The following is a 25,903-nucleotide window of genomic DNA, read 5'->3' on the forward strand; positions in this document are numbered from 1 at the left end:
AATGAAATTTCGGGAATACATTTGTCTAGGTAACATGTTTAAGTGATTACCGTCTCAAGATCACAGGTTTATTTACGTAAGAGATAAGCAACTGCAAAAGTGAAATGCTGGTACACATAACCAGAGTAACCGCCAAATGTTGAATGCATGCATGCATGCAAATGACAATGCACTGTGTTGCACAGGTGCCGGATGTCAGGTTGTGGGATGGAGTTCCTTGCCTGTTACAATCGGTTGTTCGATAGAGTGACGATTAATGCGGGTTGCGGATGACGCTGGAGTAGTCCTTTGATGATGGCCCACAGCGCTCGACTGGAGACAGGTCTGGTTACCAAGCAGCTCAAAGCTGCATTTAGACACTCTGTAGAGCATGTTGGGTTACAATAGCGGTACGTGGGCGAGCGTTACCGGTATCCTGTTGGAGAAAACCCTCTGGAACGCTGTTCATGAATGGCAGCGCAACAGGTCGAATCATTAGACTGAGGTACAAATTTAAAGTCAGGGTGCGTGGCATAACCGCGAGAGGTCTCTTGCTATCATCTCCAGCAGGCGGACAAGTTGGTTGTATCCAGAATGAGATTTTCACTCTGAAGCGGAGTGTGCGCTGATATGAAACTTCCTGGCAGATTAAAACTGTGTGCCCGACCGAGACTCGAACTCGGGACCTTTGCCTTATGCGGGCAAGTGCTCTACCAACTGAGCTACCGAAGCACGACTCACGCCCGGTACTCACAGCTTTACTTCTGCCAGTATCCGTCTCCTACCTTCCAAACTTTACAGAAGCTCTTCTGCGAAACATGCAGAACTAGCACTCCTGAAAGAAAGGATACTGTGGAGACATGGCTTAGCCACAGCCTGTGGGATGTTTCCAGAATGAGATTTTCACTCTGCAGCGGAGTGTGCGCTGATATGAAACTTCCTGGCAGATTAAAACTGTGTGCCCGACCGAGACTCGAACTCGGGACCTTTGCAAAGGTCCCGAGTTCGAGTCTCGGTCGGGCACACAGTTTTAATCTGCCAGGAAGTTTCAAGTTGGTTGTAGACTGTCAACTGGCCGACGTCCCTTGAATCGCCACACGGCCATTACTGGCACTGAGGCAGGCCCACCTTTCATCAGAAACCACAATAAACGACCGACCAGCTCTCCCGTGAGCTCTCATTCGACACAACTGCAATCACAAATGGCAGTGATTTGAAGTCAGTGCAATGCACGCTACAGAGCGTCTGACTTGGAGCTGTCCTCGAAGTAACCGATTTGTAACAGTTCGTTGGGTCACTATGGTGCCAAATGTTTCGCAGAGTGCTGTACGATGGGCCAGAGCCATACGCCGAACGCGATGGTCTTCCCCCTCGGTAATGCCAAATGGCCGTCCGTATATTCCCGTGACGACCGCTGCGAGCAATCGTGTACAGTGGCTATATTTCTGCCAAGTCTTTCACTAAAGGAACATCAAGCATCTCGTAGACCTATTATACTACCGTGTTCAGACTCAGTGAGTTGTTGAGAACGGCGTCTTTGTCGCCTTAAAGGCATCACCTCACAACGTCTAATCTCGAAGGTAACTAACGCTCACGATCGTTGCAACGCGTGTTTAAAGGAAATATAATTCGCATCTTCATAGTGGCGCTACTGGAGCTTATGCGACTGGCACGAAATCTGAGTGGTCTTCATCTTTGAGGTGTACAAACACTCCTAGCAACTTTCACTTATGTTGCATAACTCCTTCTTAATGTAACACGACTAGCGCCCGAGATGTATCTCGATTCAAGAAACGGACTTGTCTGCAGTAACTTTAGTGTAAACAGAGACAGTGCAATGACGCCTGGAGCACAATGGACTGTCAGTAGTAGGCTTCCCTTGGCACGGTAACAGAGAGAGGCGCGCTAATTGTTGTCAGCACTGGACAAAGGAGCGTCTCCGCGTTTATTTGGACAGTCTCGGTACTACGTGCTGCCTCACGGTGGACGTGTCCATGTAAAAGAAGGTCTGTAGATTGCATTTGACACCGTCACATGAGTACATGACCTACCTTAATGGTAATGGACACCTTTCGATATTAGACACAATCGCTTCTGGTTGCTCGCGCTGTGCAGGTGTACCTCGAGAAAGAAGGTGTTTGGCTGCTGCTGCCACGCGCTCTATCACCCACCGAGAACGACCGGTGATGGTCGACTGAGAGATTGGCATGACACCTCTAACCAGCCATTTCGACTCCCTGGCATTCAGGGTCAGTTCCACTTGGTACTAGCCGTATTAGAACCGTCGTTGCTCCTGCTGCCTGTAGCAGCTCTGTGTAATACATTTCGAACCCAATTGACCCGTAGGTTACGTATTGTTACTAATATTCTGTCCATAAAATTTGGCCGTCCGTGGTGGCCGAGCGGTTCTAGGCGCTTCAGTCTGGAACCTCGCGACTGCTACGGTCGCAAGTTCGAATCCTGCCTCGGGCATGGATGTGTGTGATGCCCTTAGGTTAGTTAGGTTTAAGTAGTTCTAACTTCTAGGGGACTGATGACCTCAGATGTTAAGTCCCATAGTGCTCAGAGCCATTTGAACCATTTTTTTTTTCATAAAATTTTCGTATTTAATGGTTAGAAATAGGTCCACACTCTTCAAAAGTATCTATGGATCTTGAGAACGGGCTCATCGTTCTTCATTATTCACGGAATGTGGAGAAGTAACTGTTAATGCGACAAAGTAATTCTTACGGAAAAAAATCGTCAACTTTTTAATAACGAAGCACAAAACTAATACTGTCCTGTTTGTCGTTATCTCTTCAGCTCTAATTGTACCTGTCCTTGTTTCACTTACGTACAGCAATGCCGCGATTTAGCATATATTTATTGTAACTACAATGACTGCTGCACGAGCAGATTTCCTCGAGTCCACTTCATATCTGAGCGAGTACCTAACGTAGCTGGACATGTTTGAGGTGCATGTGCTGTCGTTTATGAAAGGAGTGTGGAAGTGGTGCTACACTAATAGGAGCGGTCGCGCGCGCGCACCTCACTATCGGCTTAGATATCGGCCGCTCAGAGATGTGCCGCGGCGGCCGTGCAGGGCTGAGGGCCGGCGGCCGCACACGGCGGACCGGTTTGCAGGCACCAAGGACGGCGGCGGCGGCGACCGCTGACCACCGCTGCTCCCGCCACACACTCGCCATTCCACACGCACCTCCCATACCTCACTCTACTCCAGCACCTCATAACGCCAACAGTCACCATTTTGTAGCGTCTACCGAGGAAATGAAACACTGTTGGAAAGGTGAACCACTAAATTTTCATCCGGACCTCTGAAAATCTGTCTTATTTTCCTTTCTTAAAAGTTAATAGAGCATTACAGAGCGATTATCATTCAGTCATTGTGTCTATTTCTTAATTAGATTCTCCTGACTATTGCACACACTACTTTGCAGTGGTTTAATTAAATTTTTAAACATGTTCGCTCTTTGTTAGAAGCTTCCGATTGTTTCCTGTCGTCAGTTCTGTCACCATTTTATATTCGTACTGATATGACTCCGTTTTCGAAAGCGGCGTAATTTTCAGCTCTCGTTTACTATTTTCTTAATAACTGCATTTGATAGATTTGCAACATTCAACTATGTTCTGAATGACTGCCTACTTGCTAAGGTAATAATAACAGCTGGCGATGATCAGATTTGTAACTTAGCACATAGTTCAAAAGTTTCACATATTCCTCAAAGATTTATAATGTTCTTTCTAACATCAATGTTAGAACTAATCTGCCTTAGTAATGGTTTGAGCTCTGAAACAAAAACCGTCGACCACTACCCACTTGTCATCAAAATAAAATGATATGCGTGATATCCATTAAGCTAGTAATAATTTGGTCACTGCTTACAACAGGAACACCGTAACACTGAAACAAAATATAGTGAATTGATTATATTTTTTTTAATATGGGAAAAGTTATGGGAGGTAGACGTCATAAATGGATTACCAAACATTTGTTCAAATTCGAAACCAGCATGGAATCTTAATGCAGAGTGACTCTTTAAAAGCAAAAGCGCGGGAAACGAATATGAAATATTGAAGTTAATTATGTAAGGCTTCCATCAACGTCATTAGGAATATTGAAAGAAAAACAACTCTCATTTTAAAATTAACACGAGAAAATAAGCAAATGAACTCCGCATCCAAGATGCGCAAAGAACAAGATAAATGAAAGTAGCACATCATGCTATTAGTAAAAGGGACTCTTACACCGTCAAACTGCACAGCCAACTTGGGACAACAGCAAGTAAGCGAATGATAAGAAGCCAAAATTCTCTGTACCCAGCTCAAACTCTCTTTGGAGGGGCGGCAGCAAGCTTGTACCCAAAGTGACGAACGACAAGGTGCCGTGGAACATCAAAATAGAGAGGAACGCTCCAAATGTTTCCCTGACGTGGCAAACAATTACCGTAAACGATTTTTTTATTTGGTGCCTATGTCGAGAAGGGAAGGCAACACACAGGACTGGACGGACAGAAATACTGTTCAAATGGTGGGAAATCTCTCATATTTCATGGTAATGAAAACGCAGGATACTTGTTGACTTCTAAGCTGATACCTGTTACATCTGAAATGGGCACTAGGGCACTAAGACGCCGTTACAGCTGCAAATAAGCGATTAACTCCTGGAAACCGCAACTTCAGACTACAGTGAGGAGCCACTGAGAACTAGCCCAGAATGCTACCTGACTTGAGGTGTGCTTGTTGGCTGCAACTCCACACTAAACACGAAATGTACCAGAAACCAGTTGCTTATGTGAGAACCTTTCAGGCACCACTAGTGACTTGTACTGCACACTTTAATTTAAGAAATAAATGTAATTGAACTGATACAGGATCGTGAAGCAGTCTATAAGTGCCAGACATCTTACGTCACATAGTCCCTCCAAAAACATTAATGTTAATCAAATTTCTTTCCTTGTTTGCTACATATGTTCGTCATCCTGTTTTGGCATTTCCGAAAAATCATAATTATAAGAGGAAATGAAACCAGTCTTCCTATTGGAAAGTAATTCTGGCAAGACATGTTATGGCTAATTTGATTTTTACAATAATGTAAAAGAAAGGAAATTTTTATTTGCGATGTCTTGTGATTATGTAAATACCAGAAATAAAGTGATCCTAAGGTTCATCGAAAAATTAAGTCCCACATAAAGTTGACAACAAACGTTAAGTTATTTTCTTGCACGGTTTGACAGCCGAAACTTCATAGCCCAGGAATGTTGACAAATTTATCTGCGTGACTGCATACCTGCTAAGTTGCTATATTTTAAGTTATGTAAGTTATATTCTTGAGTTATGTACAAATCACTGAGAAAGCATATTTCCCAGTTTGTCTGTATTAACAAGGTTATCTCAAACACAAAAACATCTGCTGAAATTAAACGAATGTGAGCAAATGCCTATATCTAAACAAAACACCGGAAAAGTTCAGAAGGACAGCTCATTTTCTATTATCACAAAATAATGGAGAGAATGTCATGGGTGTGATGAGCCAGTTGGGGTGGCAATCATTAAAACAGATTGAGCGTGAAGCTTAAAATACGTGATTTAAATTGAGCCATAGTTAAAATTAGCCAATTGCACGGATAATACACAGAATATAACCTACTTGGACCATGTTTTAATTTTCAAAACATGTTGAGGTAGTGGACCATCACACAAACTAAATTATGAAACAAAGGTGTTTTTCACTGTGGCAGGATGTTTTAATTCTCCGAATGCGAAAAATTTTTTTGGCACCCACCCACATAGCGAGGCACGATCATTCTAATAAAGTAAGCAAATTACATCTAGCGTGGAAAGATGTAAATGTTATTTTCTCCGTGGACTATTCTAGAGTGGGACGGTAGAGAAATAGTTTTAAGGTGTTTCGACGAACCCTCCACAAGGCATTTAATTATGAATTGCAAGTTAGTCGTGTAGAGGTAGTTGTACATACAGAAAATTCGCTCTCTGCAAGCACACATTTTGCAGAGCTTAATTGCAACATATAATAGGGCCTTCTTTCTTTTCTGTTTACTGAACGTAATGACATGCCGATTAATGGCAAACGATGAACTTGTGTCTAAAATTCACGTATTGGTTAATGGCAAACGTGTTTACACAACAAATAATTACAGCTAAATGGAAAACTTTGCAGAAATTAATTCCTCGTGAAAAAGTTTATATCTAATATTTAAATGCTGCGTTTTAAGGCAAAACTTACAGCTACGTATAACTTCGACGGGAATTGTGTAACTGGATAATGGAAGCAGAATGACAAAACGGAAAAAAAAAACTTGTGTCAAATTTTCACTGAGTGAGAAGTGGAAGAGGGATTTGTATAAGAAAAACCTTCCCAATAATTATGCACGTCCGTAATAAAAAATATTGCTTAACGAAATGAAATACCAGCATAATGATAAGGTTTACATTATGAAATTAACTTAACGCCTATCCAATAAGCATAAATTTATTTTAGCACCGTAAATTGGAATCTTCTCAGCGTTTTTCCTTATGCAATGACAGACTCATCTGCGTAAAAGGAACTTTCATCTCACAGCCAAATTTTAACGCTACCACATGACAATAAGTGTGCCATAATTTACTTTTAATTCTTTGACAAAAACAGTTTTAATAGTTGCTTTACAGTATGTTTTGTTTATCATAACTGCAAAACAGACAAAATGTTATTTATGATTAACTCTTAGACGTCTTTCTACCGGTTTGTGTGAGACAGGCAGATGCAGCTTTTGTTGGTCGTTTTGTTAACCATACAGTCGACACTGCGATAAAGATCTCTCCATATGTTGGCCAGGCTGGTAATCCGTCTTTTGTCTGCTTTGACACAATCTCTTCCCGTCTATGTCCCGTTGCACAGTGCAACTCGTCTTCTTTGAAAAATAGAAACAGGTTACTGTAAACATATTTTGTATGTCAATACAGATTTACACAACCTGTTGGTAATCTTTTCATAAATAGTTTAATTTTGTTGGTTGTAGGAAAAAATACAAGCATGTTTAAGCGTGAAATTTCAAAGGATCGTTGTAATATCTAAGCTCGCAGTTAATTTATTTAATATTCACTTTTTCTGCTAACTTCACTCGATATGTTATTTCCAAAATATAACAAAAATAAGTGATATTTTTGTCCTTGGTGTTCTTTCACTTGTTAGCCCTTGTAATCATGTATGTGAAACATGTACTATGCACAGAAAATTTGTATCGCGAGGCGAAATTATAGCAGAAACGAATCGTTCCTGTTAGATATATGCCAGCTGAAACTGGTCTTGAAGAAAAACAAACCCTAACACGTATAAAAGTCAAGATCGTCCAGTGCCGCCTTGACAAACTGAAATCTGATCAAAATTGTTACAACCTGTCTCAGAACTTCAGATCAATACTCAAGCACATTTATTCGTTGCCAGCGGCATTTCATGTCCATAAAAATAGCGTCTGCAGTGCGTCCAGCTGACCACTCAATTCATTTAAGACAAATTTGGAAATGCTATACACTCCAGACTTCATGCATCATTTAATTCAACATTCAAACTTAGTAAAACATAGGAAGGCCTGGTCATCACAAAAATTTTGGAATCTCAAAAGTTACAATATTCTTGATGTAATGGAACTTAACACAAGTGAAAAGAAATTTTTGAGAACATTGCTCGTGGTGAATATCAGTGACGTTTCTAAAACTGAATTAAAAAGTCTTGGTCACAATAAAATGTTTATTGGCAATGGTAACGGGTTTGGGTCAAAATTTAACCATCTTCAGACCATACTACACCACGATGGCCCGCAGTGGTGGTGAACGGAGCAGGTATCGTGGATCCACGAACGTTAAAAGCTCTTACTGCTGGCAAGGAAACACCTGGGTCAATGCCCCTGCCCTTACAATGGTTCACTCGCACCCTCCATGACAGCATTATGCACTGATCTGATGCATTAGCCGTATCAGCTCATCTGCATCCAAGTCTGCTGAAGGGGATACTTCCTCCTGAAAATGTCACTTACGGCTAAAAATGGCGTGGCATATGCCATAACCACTTCACAAAACCAGAGAGCCAAGATATTCCGCAGCAGTAGATCGATTACCGAAGGAGACAATGCCAATGCAAATGGTTCCGATGTAGACTCGATAGATTGCGCATTCTTGGGTAGCAGTTGGTCCACCGGTATTGGCAGGAACAAGGAGTCTTCCACTAGCGAGTGATAAAAGGAAGACACTGGTTAAATTTCAAGGGCTCTGCATTGATAGTCATTGGAACTACCCCTACCATTGCCTTATTCCATGGTTAAAGGTAGAATGGCAGAGGGGGTGGTGGCAGTGGATAAACGCAATACCATACTTGGGAGCTTCCCACTGGAACAAGACTGCAACCAAGACCATCGCCTGGCTTGGAGAAGGCTGCATCAAGAGTGCAACTGATTGTGGATGCAAGTGACTGGAATGACAGGTTAGCTGCTCCTGACTGACACCCACCAGAAACCAATGCTAACCCCTGTGGCCCACACGACACTCGGCAGCCTACCCTGCTGCCACCCAAAAAGACTGGACCCACTGGTAACCCTGCAAGGAAAATACGGCAGGCCGAATGATCTGAGGCATGCAATTTGGGGTGCAACAGAACCAAAAGACCCTTCTGCTGGCAGCCGTGAGAACATTGCACTAGATTGCACCAATTAACCAACGTTGCCAGGAAAACTGGACAGTGCGTTATCGTAGATGAGGCAGACACAAACTTCTTCATTTGAGTTTTGAAGCCAGCTGCGGTGGCCGAGCGGTTCTAGCCGCTTCAGTCCGGAACCGCGCGACTGCTACGGTCGCAGGTTCGAATCCTGCCTCAGTCATGGATGTGTGTGATGGCCTTAGGTTAGTTAGGTTTAAGTAGTTCTAAGTTCTAGGGCACTGATGACCTCAGATGTTAAGTCCCATAGTGCTCAGAGCCATTTCAACCATTTGAGTTATGAATATTTCTCATGAATCACAGCACCTCCGAATTAGAAGCCGAGTGAAATGGGGCGATATTCAGATGCTGGTCACCACTGAAAAAAAACTACAAACTCCAGTGGCATTAACAGCTGACTACAGGAGAGACAAAGGTCTGCGAAGCGTCTTTGATAGCAAAAATGACAACGCATGAATATTTGCAGTCGACAGCGTGTAGGACAACTTTGCAACATAGAAGATATTTGACAGTGCGCTGCTCCCTCAGTAGCCCCCAAAAATGCATAAATTCTACGTGGCTTCCAAGACAGTGATTCATTCCTAGTGCTATATTCGATGCACTGTAATTTGCTTTTTTCAGAAGCAACTGTGTGAGGCTGTGTTTTCATACTGCACAAGTGACGCTACAGATCTAGGTAGCACAAGAGTATAATAGATCAGTTTCGTCTAGGAGTGACCAGTAAAATGCAAATAAGTTTATATAACTGGTCGGTCATTTAGGCATTTCTGTAAGTTCTACCACTGAGAAGAATGGGACTGCCGATTTCCTTATGCCTAAATTCTATCGTCCGTTTTCTTCCATGGCAATGCTAATATGTACACTCTTAGCCATAACAGTAGAAAAATCAGTCTGTTACCATACGTGTCCGTTTATTGTACATCATCACAGAGCGTCTTCATCAAATCTACCAGAGTGTTTCAGTACATGACTGTGTTATGCGTCAGTAGGAGACCTGCTGTGTGTGTCAAAACGGACGGAAAAGAGGAATAATACGGTCTATATGTTAAATCTAATTGTGTGGTTGTTACTATTCACAGTCTTAAAGATGGAAAGATTGTTCGATGAGACCTGAGCTAGCTGTCGTCCTCACTTTCAAAAGTCCATGCATCAAATGGTTGAGCAAAGAACCGGATCACGCTCATCGTACATTACAAGCTGGTTTCATCAATAGAAAATGTACTTAAGTCAATTTGTATGACGAATGTGCTAACTGACTCACTGTCTGTGAACATTGGAATGTTGTCACTCCAGGGAGTCGAGATAGATGTAAACATGTTCCGTCTAGGAGTACGGAATTCGTGATGTGATTTGAGGGATTTTCGTCACCACTGCCACCTGTCTGGTATGCTCCCTGGTGTAATCCATAAGAATATTATACATGCGAAAGTAACACTGTCTGCTATGTTTTCACAACTAAACTACTAAACCGATTTCAGTGAAATTTGATATCCTGATAGACTGAAACACAGCAAACAATTTACTGTATATTATAGAGTGTTTATGTAATATATTGACTCATTTGAAGATCATAAAGTGAATTAAGGAAAATATTTGGTCTTTGAAAAAGCTATTTTGACTTTTGAACTTTATCATATCTGAGAAAATGTTTTTTTAGATGATGTCTACCACACGATGTGATTTAACGTATTGGATACGATGACTGTACAATCCATATCTGCACTCTATACTATTACATGCGAAAGTAACTCTAAACGTATAACCCGCTGGACCCCTATCGATGAAATGTGGTATAGAGATAGCTTGAACCTAAGGAAGCATACAGGCTACTGCAGAAAGTAGAAAAAATGAAATGACTGCTAACAGTGTAAAGTGAGAAATGCAATATATTTTTTGTACGCTAGTAGAGATAAACTGCGCTAAAATTACTAAATTGGTTGCATAATGTACATCTGTATAATGAATGTGTAGCTACTTCAGCACTACAATACACAGATGCGTACTCCTCCTCACGCCGCTAAGAATGCAGTGGCGCTCCGTGTGCCACGACGTCGTGCGTTGGATCATTAGGGAGAGGAGAGGGGTTCAGTATACATGGGCTATGCTCGTGAGGGAAGCTGGCGTAACTACACGTACATAGCTTAATTATTCACCATCACTTATCATAAATAACTTCTGATACGCGAGCACAGTCACTGGTAACTGTTAGTTCTTAATAATTGTACAGATTCTGCCACTTGTGAGATACACTCCTGGAAATTGAAATAAGAACACCGTGAATTCATTGTCCCAGGAAGGGGAGACTTTATTGACACATTCCTGGGGTCAGATACATCACATGATCACACTGACAGAACCACAGGCACATAGACACAGGCAACAGAGCATGCACAATGTCGGCACTAGTACAGTGTATATCCACCTTTCGCAGCAATGCAGGCTGCTATTTTCCCATGGAGACGATCGTAGAGATGCTGGATGTAGTCCTGTGGAACGGCTTGCCATGCCATTTCCACCTGGCGCCTCAGTTGGACCAGCGTTCGTGCTGGACGTGCAGACCGCGTGAGACGACGCTTCATCCAGTCCCAAACATGCTCAATGGGGGACAGATCCGGAGATCTTGCTGGCCAGGGTAGTTGACTTACACCTTCTAGAGCACGTTGGGTGGCACGGGATACATGCGGACGTGCATTGTCCTGTTGGAACAGCAAGTTCCCTTGCCGGTCTAGGAATGGTAGAACGATGGGTTCGATGACGGTTTGGATGTACCGTGCACTATTCAGTGCTCCCTCGACGATCACCAGAGGTGTACGGCCAGTGTAGGAAATCGCTCCCCACACCATGATGCCGGGTGTTGGCCCTGTGTGCCTCGGTCGTGTGCAGTCCTTATTGTGGCGCTCACCTGCACGGCGCCAAACACGCATACGACCATCATTGGCACCAAGGCAGAAGCGACTCTCATCGCTGAAGACGACACGTCTCCATTCGTCCCTCCATTCACGCCTGTCGCGACACCACTGGAGGCGGGCTGCACGATGTTGGGGCGTGAGCGGAAGACGGCCTAACGGTGTGCGGGACCGTAGCCTAGCTTCATGGAGACGGTTGCGAATGGTCCTCGCCGATACCCCAGGAGCAACAGTGTTCCTAATTTGCTGGGAAGTGGCGGTGCGGTCCCCTACGGCACTGCGTAGGATCGTACGGTCTTGGCGTGCATCCGTGCGTCGCTGCGGTCCGGTCCCAGGTCGACGGGCATGTGCACCTTCCGCCGACCACTGGCGACAACATCGATGTACTGTGGAGACCTCACGCCCCACGTGTTGAGCAATTCGACGGTACGTCCACCCGGCCTCCCGCATGCCCACTATACGCCCTCGCTCAAAGTCCGTCAACTGCACATACGGTTCACGTCCACGCTGTCGTGGCATGCTACCAGTGTTAAAGACTGCGATGGAGCTCCGTATGCCACGGCAAACTGGCTGACACTGATGGCGGTGGTGCACAAATGCTGCGCAGCTAGCGCCATTCGACGGCCAACACCGCGGTTCCTGGTGTGTCCGCTGTGCCGTGCGTGTGATCATTGCTTGTACAGCCCTCTCGCAGTGTCCGGAGCAAGTATGGAGGGTCTGACACACCGGTGTCAATGTGTTCTTTTTTCCATTTCCAGGAGTGTAGATTATACAATATGATTTTACACTTGTGTGACTTACTCTTAGAAAATTTCAGATTGATTTATGAGCCAGTTGCTTATCAGCAACATTAAACTCTTGCAACACATGAACAAAAATGGAATAATTTCAAGGACTAATGTTTGGCAAACATACTCGAATAGTGCTATATTTGTGGCATAGTCAACATAAAATCTTACGGGGATACTGTCTGGGCCAGATGCCTTTCTGACGTCTAAGAATCTTAACATTTTTACAATCCCAGATACACTAAAGTCTATGTCAGCCATCCTTTCGTTTGTTCGATAATTGAAAGGGGGAATGGTGATTCAGTCCTCTATCGTAAACGAGTTTTTGAAAGCTAGATTTAGAATTTCGGCCTACTGTTTATCATCGTCAGATACATTACCCGTACTGTCAGCAATAGAAGGTGTCTTAGTAAACAGGCACATTTGCATCGAAACCTTATGCTATGGGTTTCGCTCCCAACTGACACGATATTCATAACATCGACTGGGTAAAGGAAAAGAACTCAGTGGTCAGCGACACACATGAGAAAAACAGTATCGGAAATCACGCACAGGTAAAGGTCGGGCAATTTAGATCTCGTGACGTTTCAGTAAACCATGTGCTGACGACGCTGAATATCAAACAGGAGACACTGGTTTAAAATACTCCGAACCATGTCGTTATTTGGGATCGTATCACCCTTTCAGTCAGTGTTGGCGGGAGGAGGAAGGCGACGCCAGCGCCCGCGGGCAGACAGCGGCGAGCGGAATCCGCGCCCCGACGTGTCTGTCCGCCGCGTCCCGTTACGCGCCGTCCGAGCAGCGCACGGCACGCCGCGCCACGCAATGCGTGAGGCGAGGCCGCGGCTGCCCGACCTTGGTGCGTGTCGCGGCCCCCGATCCCGCCATATGTGGACGCGGCAGGCGCCGCTGGCCGCGCCTCCGGACCCTATGTAAAGAGGCTGGCATGGATATGTCGGAACGTCGCTCCTTGCAGTGTACCGTCACTGCTGAAAATACGTCGCTTGACAAGGAAAGTGAAGCCCATAAGGAGAGGAGGAAACGAAACTATAGGGGTTGAGACGGTATCTGATGTTATTTCAGAAAGAGTCAAATTTGCAGGGAACTTGGGAATGTTGTGATCACTTACCAATACGGAGGGGTCCTAAAAAATGTATCCACTGTTTAAAAGTCCATAACTGGCAGACTAACTGACGGGGGTGTCTCATCTTTGGTAGTGTAATAGTTTGCAGTTCCGGCAATCGCTACACAAGCGTTGTATTACGTTGTTTTGTTTTCTCAGATGACTGTCGCCAGATAGTCAATGTTTTGTTCTTAGTTGCACCTACATACTCGAGTACACATGGCTGGCGCAAGGCTTACACTCGATGAAAGGAAGTCAGTTTTGAAGTGGTATTTTAAGTACGAAAACATTAATGAGGTTCAACAGCAATGGCGAAATGAATATCAAACAGAGCAACCGACACATTTAACGATTCGTCGCATCATAGACAAATTTGAAGTCGAAGGCTGTGTTAAAGATGTACACAAACAACAATCTGGATGACATGTAACAGTAACATGCCCAGCTAACTCCCGTCGTGTGTTACAACAATTCACTCGCTCACTACAGAAGTCTGTGAGACAGTGTGGCCGTGAAACTGGAGTGAGTCGCTCAAGTGTTCGGCGAATTTTGAAGACAGCGAAGTGGAAGTGCTACATCCCACGATTTCTACACGCAATGAACAAGAACGAATCAGATCGTAGAATGGAGTATTGCGAGTGGTTTACTAATTTGGTGCGCAACGGCGAAGAGTTTACAGAGATGATTGTGTGGTCTGATGAGGCACAGTTCAAACTCAGTGGTACTGTAAATCGCCACAATTGCATCTACTGGGCCGCCGAAAATCCGAACGCCCATGTAGACAAAGCCGTGAATTTGACAGGAGTAAATGTGTGGTGTGGTTTGTCTGCTTGATTGAGCTATTCTTCTTTGACGGCACAGATACCACTGAGGTGTACCTTCAGAAGTTTCAGACATCCAGTTTACCTGCCATGCGTTTCCTTTGAACAAGATGGTGCCCCAGCCCACTAGCAAAATCGTGTTAGGGCGTATCTCGACGAAAATCTGCCAGGAAGATGGATAGGCAGTAGATATGCTGTGGAGTATCCACCACGTTCCCCAGACCAAACTCCTCTGGAATTTTACCTGTGTGGAACACTGAAGGACGTTGTTTATTGACAAAAGCTATGCACGTTGGATGAAGTCCGACAATCCATCGTACATTCGAAGTGCAAATATCCAACTGGACACGTTGCAGTCAGTAGTTCGTGCTGCAGTTCGGCGGCATCGTTTGTGTGGATGTTAATGGTGACCATTTCGAACACCTACAGTGATATCTTTAAGTTGGACTTTAAGCGACACTTTCACAAAAATGAGACAACTCCGTCAATTAGTTTGCAAGTATGGACTTCTAAACAGTGGATACATTTTTTTGGACCCCTCTGTATGACGCTACATACAAATGGTTCAAATGGCTCTGAGCACTATGAGACTTAACGTCTGAGGTCATCAGTTCCCTAGAATTAGAACCACTTAAACTCAACTAACCTAAGGACAGAACGCACATCCATGCCCGAGGCATGTTGCGAACCTGCGACTTTAGCGGCAGCGCGGTTCCGGACTGAAGCGCCTAGAACCGCTCGGCACGCTACACACACTTAGGTCGAGATGGGTGTAGTGCTTTGGTAGGAATGGGTGTCATAAAGGCATTGTATCGTCTCCTGAGACGTGCTGGCCCGAAACTGCATACTGGAACTGGGACTGGACTGAAATGACGCCCACACCTGTTCTGTAGAGGACAGACCTGAGGAACTTCCTAGCAGGAGTAGCCCAACATCACGCACAGAAATGTGTGCCATGTATGGACAATGGCATTACGACGCTGTTGCATGAGACGAAACTCACGAGGGCGCAGGATTTCCGTGAAGTACAGCTGTGCCATCAGAGTTCCCTCAGTCATTACCAGCCCTGACTTCAAGTCATACCCGATGGCCGGCCACACCATCACGATGTGAGTAACGTCGCTGTGCCTTTCCAAAGATCTGGAAGAACGAGACCCCTCCCCAGGTGCCGCCACTCTTGTGGAAAATGGTCATCTGACGTGGAGCAGAACCGCGATTATCCTCTCGACACAATGCGACGCCACTCACAGCACTGCTGCAGGTTCAGCTGTTTGTGTTGTGGTGTTACAGGCGGCCTACGCACGGGACAGGATAGTTAAGTCACTTAAGGCTGCATTGCAGTTACTATAGATACAACGGAAATGACCTAATCCATCAGATTACATCCAACGACAGATCCGAAACAGTCTTAACTGCCAGAGGAGGAAAATATTTTACAATCACATCGCTGATTTATTAGAGTTCACGAGATCAAATTAGTCAACCTCCCTCGCTCTTATACAACCATGCCGAGTGTGACGTGCCAGTCTTCTGACTACAGCAATCTGCAGACTGGCAAGTCACTGACGTCCAACTCTTGAGGAAGAAGCCTCCACCAGTGGCTTGGAACACATTCGTCCACCTCAGCCAAGGTGAAGACAACTTCCTCTCCATACCCCATTTGCTTTGCTCAGCAGTGCAGCCAGGAAATTCAAGTACAATGCTTCAACGGCCGTCCTGGTACAAATGAAACAGAAACATGTCATTATGTCACAATTTACAATTTTACATTCTTCCTAGAATCATTAGGCAAGGGCTTAGATTACACGACAACGTCAAAAGATGCAATGAGAACACCCTGAATCACACTTGATACGATTTCTAAATTACAAAACTACAAAATACATTTAAATCCACTTGCTTCCATAACGCAAGCACAATGCTGTAATCGTCTTGGAAAGTACAACAGTTCATAATACATGACGGTGGCGCAAAAAAAAAAGATACAGTTTTCCTTAGTGACCGGAGCTGTATGTGACACCATTCGACTGAACTCAAACAAGTGCACACAGGTTTACTTTTAGAGGGATCCAATTTCCGGGCACTAGAAGCCCCATGCACATCGGTAAAAGAAATATATAAAAACTTTGGTACATACATTTTTTACATCTGAGTTTGACTCAAACTGTAAAAGTGTGGTTGCATGGGGTAGTGCCGTTAGAAGTACCGAGCAGACATGGGGTCGGGGATGGGGGGGGGGGGGGGGAGGAGGAATGAGAGGAAACTACTCTTCCTCGTGGAATCGGAGCGTCTACATCCTTAGGTTACCCTGTACAGCTAATAGTCATTTTCTTTCCCTTTCCATTGGCAAATAACTCAATAGAAAAACCATTGCCAATGTAATCCCTAATTTCTCCTCTTTTACCTTCGTGGCCCTTACGCGAAATGTATGTTGACGGCAATAGAACCGATATGCAGGCAGCTTCGGATGCCGTCTCTCTAAATTTTCTCGGTAGTGTTCCTCGAATAGAAAGTCGTCTTCTCTCCAGAAATTCCCATTTGAGTTCCCAAAGCATTTACGTAATACTTGCGTGTTGTTCGAAGCTACTGGTAAAAAATCTAGCAGCTCGCCTCTGAATTGATTCGATGTCTTCCTCAATCCGTCCTTGTGTGGGTCCCAAATAGTCGAGCAGTATTCGAGGAGCGCTCGCCCTAGCTACATGCGGGTGTTTTACAAGTGAATCGCACATTACCAGAATTGTCCGTTAAACCGAAACCCAGCCTTCCCTGCCGCAGTCCTCACATTCTCGTTCCATTTGATATCGCTTTGCAACATCACGGCTCGATATTTACACGATATGAGTGTGTCAAGCATGAAACAGCTGACGATGAACAACATTACGGGTTTGTTTTTTCCGCTCATCTGCATTAACTTACATTCTTCTACACTTAGAGCAAGTTGCCATTCATCACATTAACTAGAAATTTGGTGAAAGTCACCTTTTATCGTCCTACAACCACTCAACTTCGACACCAGGGCATCACCAGCAAACAAGTGCAGATTGCTGCCAACTGTGCCCGCCAAATATTTTGTATGTAAAGAGAATAACAGCAGTCCTATCATACTTTTATGGGGCGTTCCTAACGATGCTCTTAGCTCTGACGAAGACTCGCCGTCGAGGGTTCTTTTACTTAAGAAGTCTTCGACCCACTCACACGTCTGGGAACCTATTCCAAAAGCCTATTCCATTGGTTAAGAGTTTACAGTGGCGCGCCGTGTTAAATGCTTTTCAGAAATATGGAATCTGCCTGTTACCCTTCATCCATGGTTCGCAGACTATAATGTGAGAAAAAGACAAGTCGAGTTTCGCACGAGAGATCCTTTCTAAAAGCATGCTGGTTCGTCGACAGAAACTTTTCGGTCCCAAGGAAGTTTATTATATTCCAAATCAAAATGTGTTCAAGAAATCTGAAACAAACAAATGTTAGGGATACTAGTCTGTAATTTTGTGGGTCCGTTCCCTTATCCTCCTTATATAGTCTCACCTGAGCTTTCCTCCAGTCGCTTGGGGGTCTGCGCTGGACGAGAGTTTCGCGATAAATGAAAGCTGAGTAAGGGGCCAGAGCCGTGGAGAACTCTTTGTAAAACGGAATTGGGATTCCATCCGGGACTGGCGCCTTACATATGTTCAACTCTTTCACTTGTTTCTCTAAGCCATTGGTGCTATGTCGTCCATACGGGAGACTGCACCGTAGTGTGTTCGTACGATTCTCCTGTGTGAATGATTTCTTAAATTCGAAACTTAAAAGTTCTGACTCGTCAGAACAGATGAGCGCATCTCCACAGCAGGAGTGGTGGTCGACGTACGGCGTAAACGGCGGGTAAACGAGGTCGGATGTCGCGGAGGGTGGCGGACCGCACCTCACCTCGGCTCACCTCGCGCTTGACACAGAGCGCCGCCTCCAAGGCCAGGAGAAGGCCGCGCTCTTGACAGCCGCCAGCGACCGGTTCTGCAGACGGACATCCCGCTAGCCTCCACCTGAGCCGCCGCCGCCACCGCTGCCGCGGGCGACGTGCGTACTCTGCTGCCACCAGTTACTACGTCTGGACATCGCAAACTATTAACTCCCATGACTGGAATCCCACTGTTTAGTATAGCCTCGAAACATTTACATATAACCAAAAAAAGTAACAAGTAAAGCTCGAGCAGTTACGGTTGAGAAAATGCGGAATTTGGGAGGTGCGTTCCAAGCAGAGGCTGTGACTGAGTTTGTTTCAGGGGAAAATCATACCATCTCAGTTATTCATAGGCGCTTGCAGAACGTCTACGGAGACCTCACAGTGAACAAAAGCACTGTGAGTCATTGGGCGAAGCGTCTGTCAGTATCGGAATAAGGTAGCGCAATCCTGTCCGATTTTTCGCGTGCCGGCCGGCCGTCTACAGCTGTCACTGCGTCCGGACGTTCTCATTCAACGGATCACAATCAAACACCTCGCTGCACAATTGGACGTCTCTGCTGATAGTGCCGACACACTCGTCCATGAGTTAGGGTACACGAAGGTGCGTACCCGCTGCATTCCTCATAATAAGCAACGACAGTCCATCTGTGTGAAGTTGTTTGCGCTTTACGAGGCCAATCGTGACAATATCTTTGGCATATCGTCAGGGGCGATGAAACCTGGGTTCATCACTTGGAGCCAGAAACAAAATGGCAATTCATGGAGTGGCGCCAAACTACCTCTTCTCCGAAGAAAAATGTCATAGTTGCACCCTCAGCCGTAAAGTCATGGCGATGGTCTTTTGGGACTCTAAAGAGATTCCGTGTGGTGTATTCCCTCATAGTGCAACAAGGAACTCTGAAATATAAAGAGATACCCTCAGGAAATTGAAGGAACGACTACAGCGCGTTGTTTGCAAAAAAATTCCAACGAACTACTTCTTCTTCTCCATGACAACGCAAGGCTTCACACGTCTGCCGACCCGAGAACAGATCACAAATCTTCATTGGAATGTTCTTCCTCATCCGCTCTACAGGCCGGATCTCGGAACTTCCATCTGTTTGGTGGAACGAAGGATGCACTTCTCGCCATATCCACACCATGCCATCGGATCGCCACATTGTGTATCCTGATTAGTTTTTTTCCCACTGCTCAATCGCCCAATGTTTACGCTCCTTACACAAAGCGAGGCACCGTTTGGCATTTACCGCAGTGATGTGTGGGTTGTGAGCAGCCGTTTGACCATGAAATCCAAATTTTCTCACCTCCCGCCTGAGTATCTTAGTACTTGAAGTGGATCCTGATGTAATTTGGAATTCCTATGTGATGGTATGGATAGATGTGTGCCTATTACATATTACGACCCTCTTCAACTGTCGGCGGTCTCTGTCGGTCAGCAGACAACGTCGACCTATGCGTTTTTGTGCTGTTTGTTTCCCTTCACGTTTCCACTTCACTATCACATCGGGAACAGTGGACCTAGGGATGTTAAAAAGTGTGAAAATCTCACGTAGAGACGTATGACACAAGTGACATCCAACCACCTGACCACGTTCGAAGTCCGTGAGTTCCTCGGAGCGCTCCATTCTGCTCGCTCACGCAGTCTAATGACTATTGAGGTCGCTGATATGGTGTACATGGCAGTAGGTGACCGCACAATTCACCTAGTATGAAGAACGTATGTTTTTGAGGGTGTCAGGATACTTTTGATCACATAGTGTACATCCACAAAAATCATTACTACTGTAGCGCCTCCATTATTTTTCGGCGCTACGTAGGAAAATAGGGCAATGCACAGCAGGTGCAAAAGGGCCATTGAAGTCGGTAAATCCAGAGCTGACCAAAACACTGCTACATCATATGTAGCTATACACCTGTCGATATGCACATAGCAGACCGAGCGATAGGGCAGTAAATTAACAACTTCGATACAGCAGAAAGGTAGGGCAACTGGGTCATCAGCTGGCCGGTTACTAACCTCCAAGCAATGGGTTTGTTTTTTATGTATATGTTTTGATGAAGCACAGCTTCCGAACAGGTAGACGCCGAACCAGTGTAAATGGCCATCATTTTTAAACAAAGGGGTTTCAGTCTGGTAGCACTACCTACAAGGGGAGGTCTACAGCAGCTGATGGGGTGACACGCTTCTGCAAGCAGTCGCCACGAGACTTGACTCCCAACAACGGGCCTACTGCCGGTCCACCACCATAGACTTAGATGGTGGTCTACCTCGAGGATCGCTCCAGCCACGGTCAGCCTTCTGTCCTGAAGGGCAGCCATTCGAGTCCAGGGCGGTAGAGCTGCTTAACCACCTGTGGCTGTGTGGTCCGACTGACGCTATACACCTCCGCTCGCAAGCACTTATTGCAACAAGAATGAGGATGGGACTATATGCGTAGCGCCTCTTCCTCTCCTGAACTGCAGAGCTTTGCTCAGACGGTTCGCAATCTGCGGCCAATTGTGCGTGTCAGCAACCCTGCCCAGCTACTGACGTCAAGCAGGTCACAGACTGCCCAGTTGCGTAAGTAGCGCCGCACTCACTGCCGGCGGCACACTCCCATTAAAGACTTGTTGCCGCAGAGTGTTGCTACGAGTGTTGGACTTTGTTTTCTAACAAAAAGTACAGCTAATAATTATGTTTACTTTAAAAGTCATTAATAATCATCCTGATGACAGCCCACTCCGTCAGCTGAGATCCGCTGAGATCCGCCACCCTTGGCCTCTACAATGCATGATGGTATAACCGAAGGGCACATCAAGATAAAAATACAGAACATAAGATCCTACAGATGTATAACAGTGATAAACTATGTAGTAAATCCAATTTTTCCCTTTCAGACACCGAACAAGTTTGAAATCGCCAAACACATGTAACACTCCCAAATAGACTTAAGAATGTAAATGCTGTATTTTATTTGGAAAACAAGATAAATTTGTGAACTGAGCATTTGGTACTACCAAAACAGGATTATATAATAAATAAATTACATGAACTATACAAAGAGACATCAGGAGAAAATTGTGAATCATTATTTACTACTGACATGATGTAACTGGAAACGAGGTAAATTTAAAAATTTAAAAAGAATTAATGCCACAGAAGTGCGTAATGCACAAAAAGCTAAAATCAGAAGAAAGTTACAGAAGCAATAAACAAAACTATGGAACAATTATGTAGAAAACAGAATCTTTTATTGTGGGGCGAAGAAATACAGAATTATGTGGAACAACGAAAAATATTAGAAGAAATTGTAATGTGACAAAGTTTATTAAATGTCTCACTCCTTTCTTTGGAGGAAAATAGTCCAGAAATCTATAAACAAAATATTTGGAAAATGATCTGACAGAATGCATTGGACAAATAAATGGCTGGACAGATTATGCAATCAATCTGGAGACAGAAATAGTTACATAGGCTGTAAAACCTTTAAGGAATGGAAGATATATAAGCACTAAAAGTATTACCACAGTGTAATTAAAATTTGATTCTGATAAAATAACGTGTAAAATTAAAGTGTTAAAAAAAAACGCTTGAATTAAGAGAGCACACTAATTGATTGGAAAGTAGTATCTATTTTAAAAATGTATTAAAACCAAATAAAGATGACTGGAAAACTATAGGCATATAACAGATAAAGTAAGACCACTTTTGAGAAGTGTTGTAAGACAAGCATTGTAATCAATTGAAGCCTGAAGAACTAGCTGGCTATAGATTTGGTTGCTCAACAGCAGATTACATTTTTTCCTACAAAAATTATTTGGGTACAAAATACCTGATAGTTGCAGGACCGGAAGAAACCTATTTTTCTGTTTCTTTATCCATTATGCAGGAAGATCGAAAATAGGAGAAAATTAATACAAATATAATCAAGAAAGTTCAAACACTGTCAAAAATACAAAATAATTAACTGTATTTCAGGTCACAAAAGATTATGTCGGGGTTGTGCACCTCACCTGCATTGTTTAAAATATGCACAGAAACCTAAAACGTTCGAAGAAAAAAATTTAAAAATATATGGACTGCCATAAATGATAGTGCAGTATACTCAAGACAGTTTATAAACAACCAGCTGTTGATGATATTGAGTAAATGATCAGAAAATTAATATAATATAAAAACCAAGGTCTAAATATAAAAATCAATAAGACAATATTAGTGGTAAATGATGGAATGAATGAATATTTAGTTCTGGAAGAACAGATGGGAAATTTGCAGCTACTATCTTACACAGATTCCTAAGAATGCAAATTACAAATGACGAGAAACAAGACAAAGAATTTGCATGAAGAATAACTCCATGAATACTTAATATTTCAAGATTAAATGGAGTTACCTGGAAAAACACACATACATAGAGTTATCTGCCATAAATATTTAAGAACTGATACAAAACAACAAGTTTGTTGTTCCATTTGCTTCAGAAGTTCGCACGAGGAAACGGTGAATAAATCTGCAAAGACATACAGCAATGACATGAAGGGAAATGTAGACGAGTCGAAAGCATACAAAAACAGTTTCCAAAGTATATAATGAACTATGTATCAAGTAGAAGAACAAATGGGTAACAAACTAATACGTGGACTCATGGGAGGTAAGAACTTTCCTCACGAGTTATGGAAGAATAGTAAAAGGTAGAGAAAAGAATTGGAGACACTATGTTATCGTAAGAGCTGCTAAAACGTGCAAACTTTGTTAAACCAGAAATAATTAAATGATTTAGAGAAATAAAGGAAAACGTTAATCAGTAATGTTACGTGGAGATTCTGAACCCACTCGTCCCGACTACGAGGGCAGTATTTCAACATTTTTACCCGTAAGTCCAGTATCGTATATACTGTTGTTATTGCTGCCAATGTAAGTCACAGTGATTGCTGGAATAATAATTTAAATGCTTAACGACATTTAACCATAAATCTTTCACTTATTTGTCTGTAGTAAGTAAGGTGTTAAAAAATTAAAAGTTGCAGTAGTGTAATTAGTATAAAAATGGTATTTTGGTACGTAATTTATTTTACGTTATCGTATTGTTCATTTCTGTCAGCGTCGGAGATTGCAATAATGCGAGAAGATTAGTGGCCATTGCGGTGTTTAGAAGCAATTTCTAACTAAATCGTGGCAGTACGTTATCAACCCGATAAAGTTATTGATGGATTAATTTCCTACAGCAACATGCTGAAATATTTAATGAACTTACCTGCCATACGAAAATTAAATCATTTCAAGCGGTAATTAAGAGCTTTTGAGGGAAGAAACCTGTCGAAGCTACATACGAATTTATTCACTCAGTGTTACGCAAATAACTGCTTTGTGAAGGGACCATTAAAATGTTGATTACTTGTCATAGCAAAATGTTGCCCTGTATCATCCACTAGCTGGTCATATGAATTATTTAAGAAACAGCAGTGTCTAGAGGAACTACTAATTAAACCGGGATACATCGTAAGGAACAAATACTCACAGGAGGATGATGCTGTATTAAACATGACCTAACTGTAAAAATGCAAGCAATGTTGCGCTGGGAGCTCAGTGATTTACCATAACGTTGACCATTACGTCGATCTATAAAGCATAATGGATCATGCGACAAAGTAACATGTACTGTGATCTCTGCACAATGACGTATTGTGCAGCAACTGTCCTAATTACTGATCAATTTTCATTACATTTCGAGGAATGAATGACGGTTTCTCTGTGTTTAAACTATAACATCCAGCATTGCCGAAGCACAAGACGTATACCCGCACTGGGAGAAAAGAGAAACACTTTGCAGCAGCAGACTACCCAAGCCAATACCATAGTTCCGACAGCCACTCCGTATTGTTCATAAGTAAATTGCTCCAGGAATTCCATTCAGAGAATAGAGAAAGTTTTCTAAGTTCTAATGTGATGCACTGTACTTTTTGCTTAGTTATTTAAATCCGAACCGGCCGATGTGGCCGAGCAGTTCTAGGCGCTTCAGTCCGGAACCGCTTTGCTGTTACGGTCGCAGGTTCGAATCCTGCCTCGGGCATGGATGTGTGTGATGTCCTTAGGTGGGTTACATTTAAGTAGTTCTAAGTCTAGGGAACTGATGACCTCAGATGTTAAGTCCCATACTGCTTAGAGCCATTTGAACCATCTGAATTATTTAAATTCGATATTTTTCGTTTATATGCCTGTCCTTTATGCGATTGATGAATAACGTTTATTCTTTGTTATGTTGTCCATCTTAATGACCGGAGGTAGCGATTGTAAAGACAGTTGTTATAAATATTTTAGCATGCGACCACAAATACTAGTAAAATAATAATCACGAATGCGTGACGGGAGTCAAGCTCCCATTATCTGGCTATCTAGGTCGTGCAGTCACTTCAAAACGCTCACCTGCTGAAGCGTTCCTTCCGTACAGAGGCAAACATCGCTCACAACGGCTACCCCTTCGTGCGCTGCTAGGTCGTAAACATGTATACAGCTTTGACAGATCGCACTGAGCCATCAGCCGTTCCATAACATACCAAAGATATTACAAAGGACGTGTAGAGACAGCATACCAACGGTTATATCTGCGAAATCGTAAGGAACGCTTTGGAGGAAGGGTGGTAACGTGGATAAGCGCAAAAGAGAATCTGGTGTTGCTATTTTTAAAGTAAGACGACAACTTCATGTTCAATTAACTTTTTTGTGTTTTGATATTGCGCTACTGTTGCACCACAACTCTGTCGGGTGTGCTGAACTGCTTTTGCGACTCTCAGCAAAACAAAGTCGTGCAGAGGAAAGCGAGTGTCGGCCTGAAGCCCCAACATTGTTTCACAGGGAGTTGAGTTCGGGACGGAAGAGTGCCTATTCGGGAAACTGACGAACCTGAAGAAGCTAGCCAGCGTTACTGAAGTGCTGGAGCTGGCAAAACAAAAAAGCCGGATAAATATCATCACCATCCAATGGCGATACCCGGATGATACAGCTCGTGTCTCTTCTGGGTTGTGGGTGCTGCTATTGGAGAAGCACTGGCGAGCAGACACTTTTAAACACACTACAGCTTCCCCGAATGAGACCCTCATCCTCAGATGCTCGCCACTGTTCTATGTACACGACTGTGTTGCTGAACCCAGTCTCTCCGTCCGCTGCTAACTTTGAGCTTAAGTTCACTGCAGTGTTAGATGAAACATCCGGTAAAGTACAAAGGACTGAGCTTGGGACAGTATGCAGATGACCTGTCGTCTTCGCGTGTTGGTTTATATGCCGGCGACTACCTCCCTGGTGTGTCACATGCACGAATAGGGACTACCTAATCTTGCCCTATCTCTTTGTTATTGGACACTGGTTCCAGAGGGCCCCTCTTTGTCGCTGATTATTGCCCAGGGTGGGTATACGACTTCTACTTCAAAAGCCATGCTGGATTTTACGGTTTAAACACCCACTATCGCCGCACGGTGTAGCCGTGCGGTCTTGGGCGCCTTGCCACGGTTCGGGCGGCTGTCCCCATAGGAGGTTCGAGTCCTCCCTTTGACATGGGTGTGTGCGTTGTCCTTAACATAGGTTAGTTTAAGTTAGATTAAGTAGCGTGTTAAGTCTAGGGACCGAGGACCTCGGCAGTTTGGTCCCATAGAACTTGCCACAAAT

General features: G+C 43.8%; 1 protein-coding gene and 1 non-coding gene across 2 annotated transcripts in view; one reads left to right on the forward strand and one right to left on the reverse strand.

The window, feature by feature from the left end:
- The window catches only part of LOC126358228 (uncharacterized), a 230,950-nt gene that overhangs the window by 78,853 nt on the left and 126,194 nt on the right, over nucleotides 1-25,903 (forward strand). The gene's annotated exons all lie outside the window — the stretch shown is intronic.
- On the reverse strand, nucleotides 638-712 carry Trnam-cau (transfer RNA methionine (anticodon CAU)). The gene has a single exon. It is a non-coding gene; the product is annotated as a tRNA-Met (tRNA).

The sequence above is a fragment of the Schistocerca gregaria genome, chromosome 1 (genome assembly GCF_023897955.1).
Source record: "Schistocerca gregaria isolate iqSchGreg1 chromosome 1, iqSchGreg1.2, whole genome shotgun sequence".
NCBI lineage: Eukaryota > Metazoa > Arthropoda > Insecta > Orthoptera > Acrididae > Schistocerca > Schistocerca gregaria.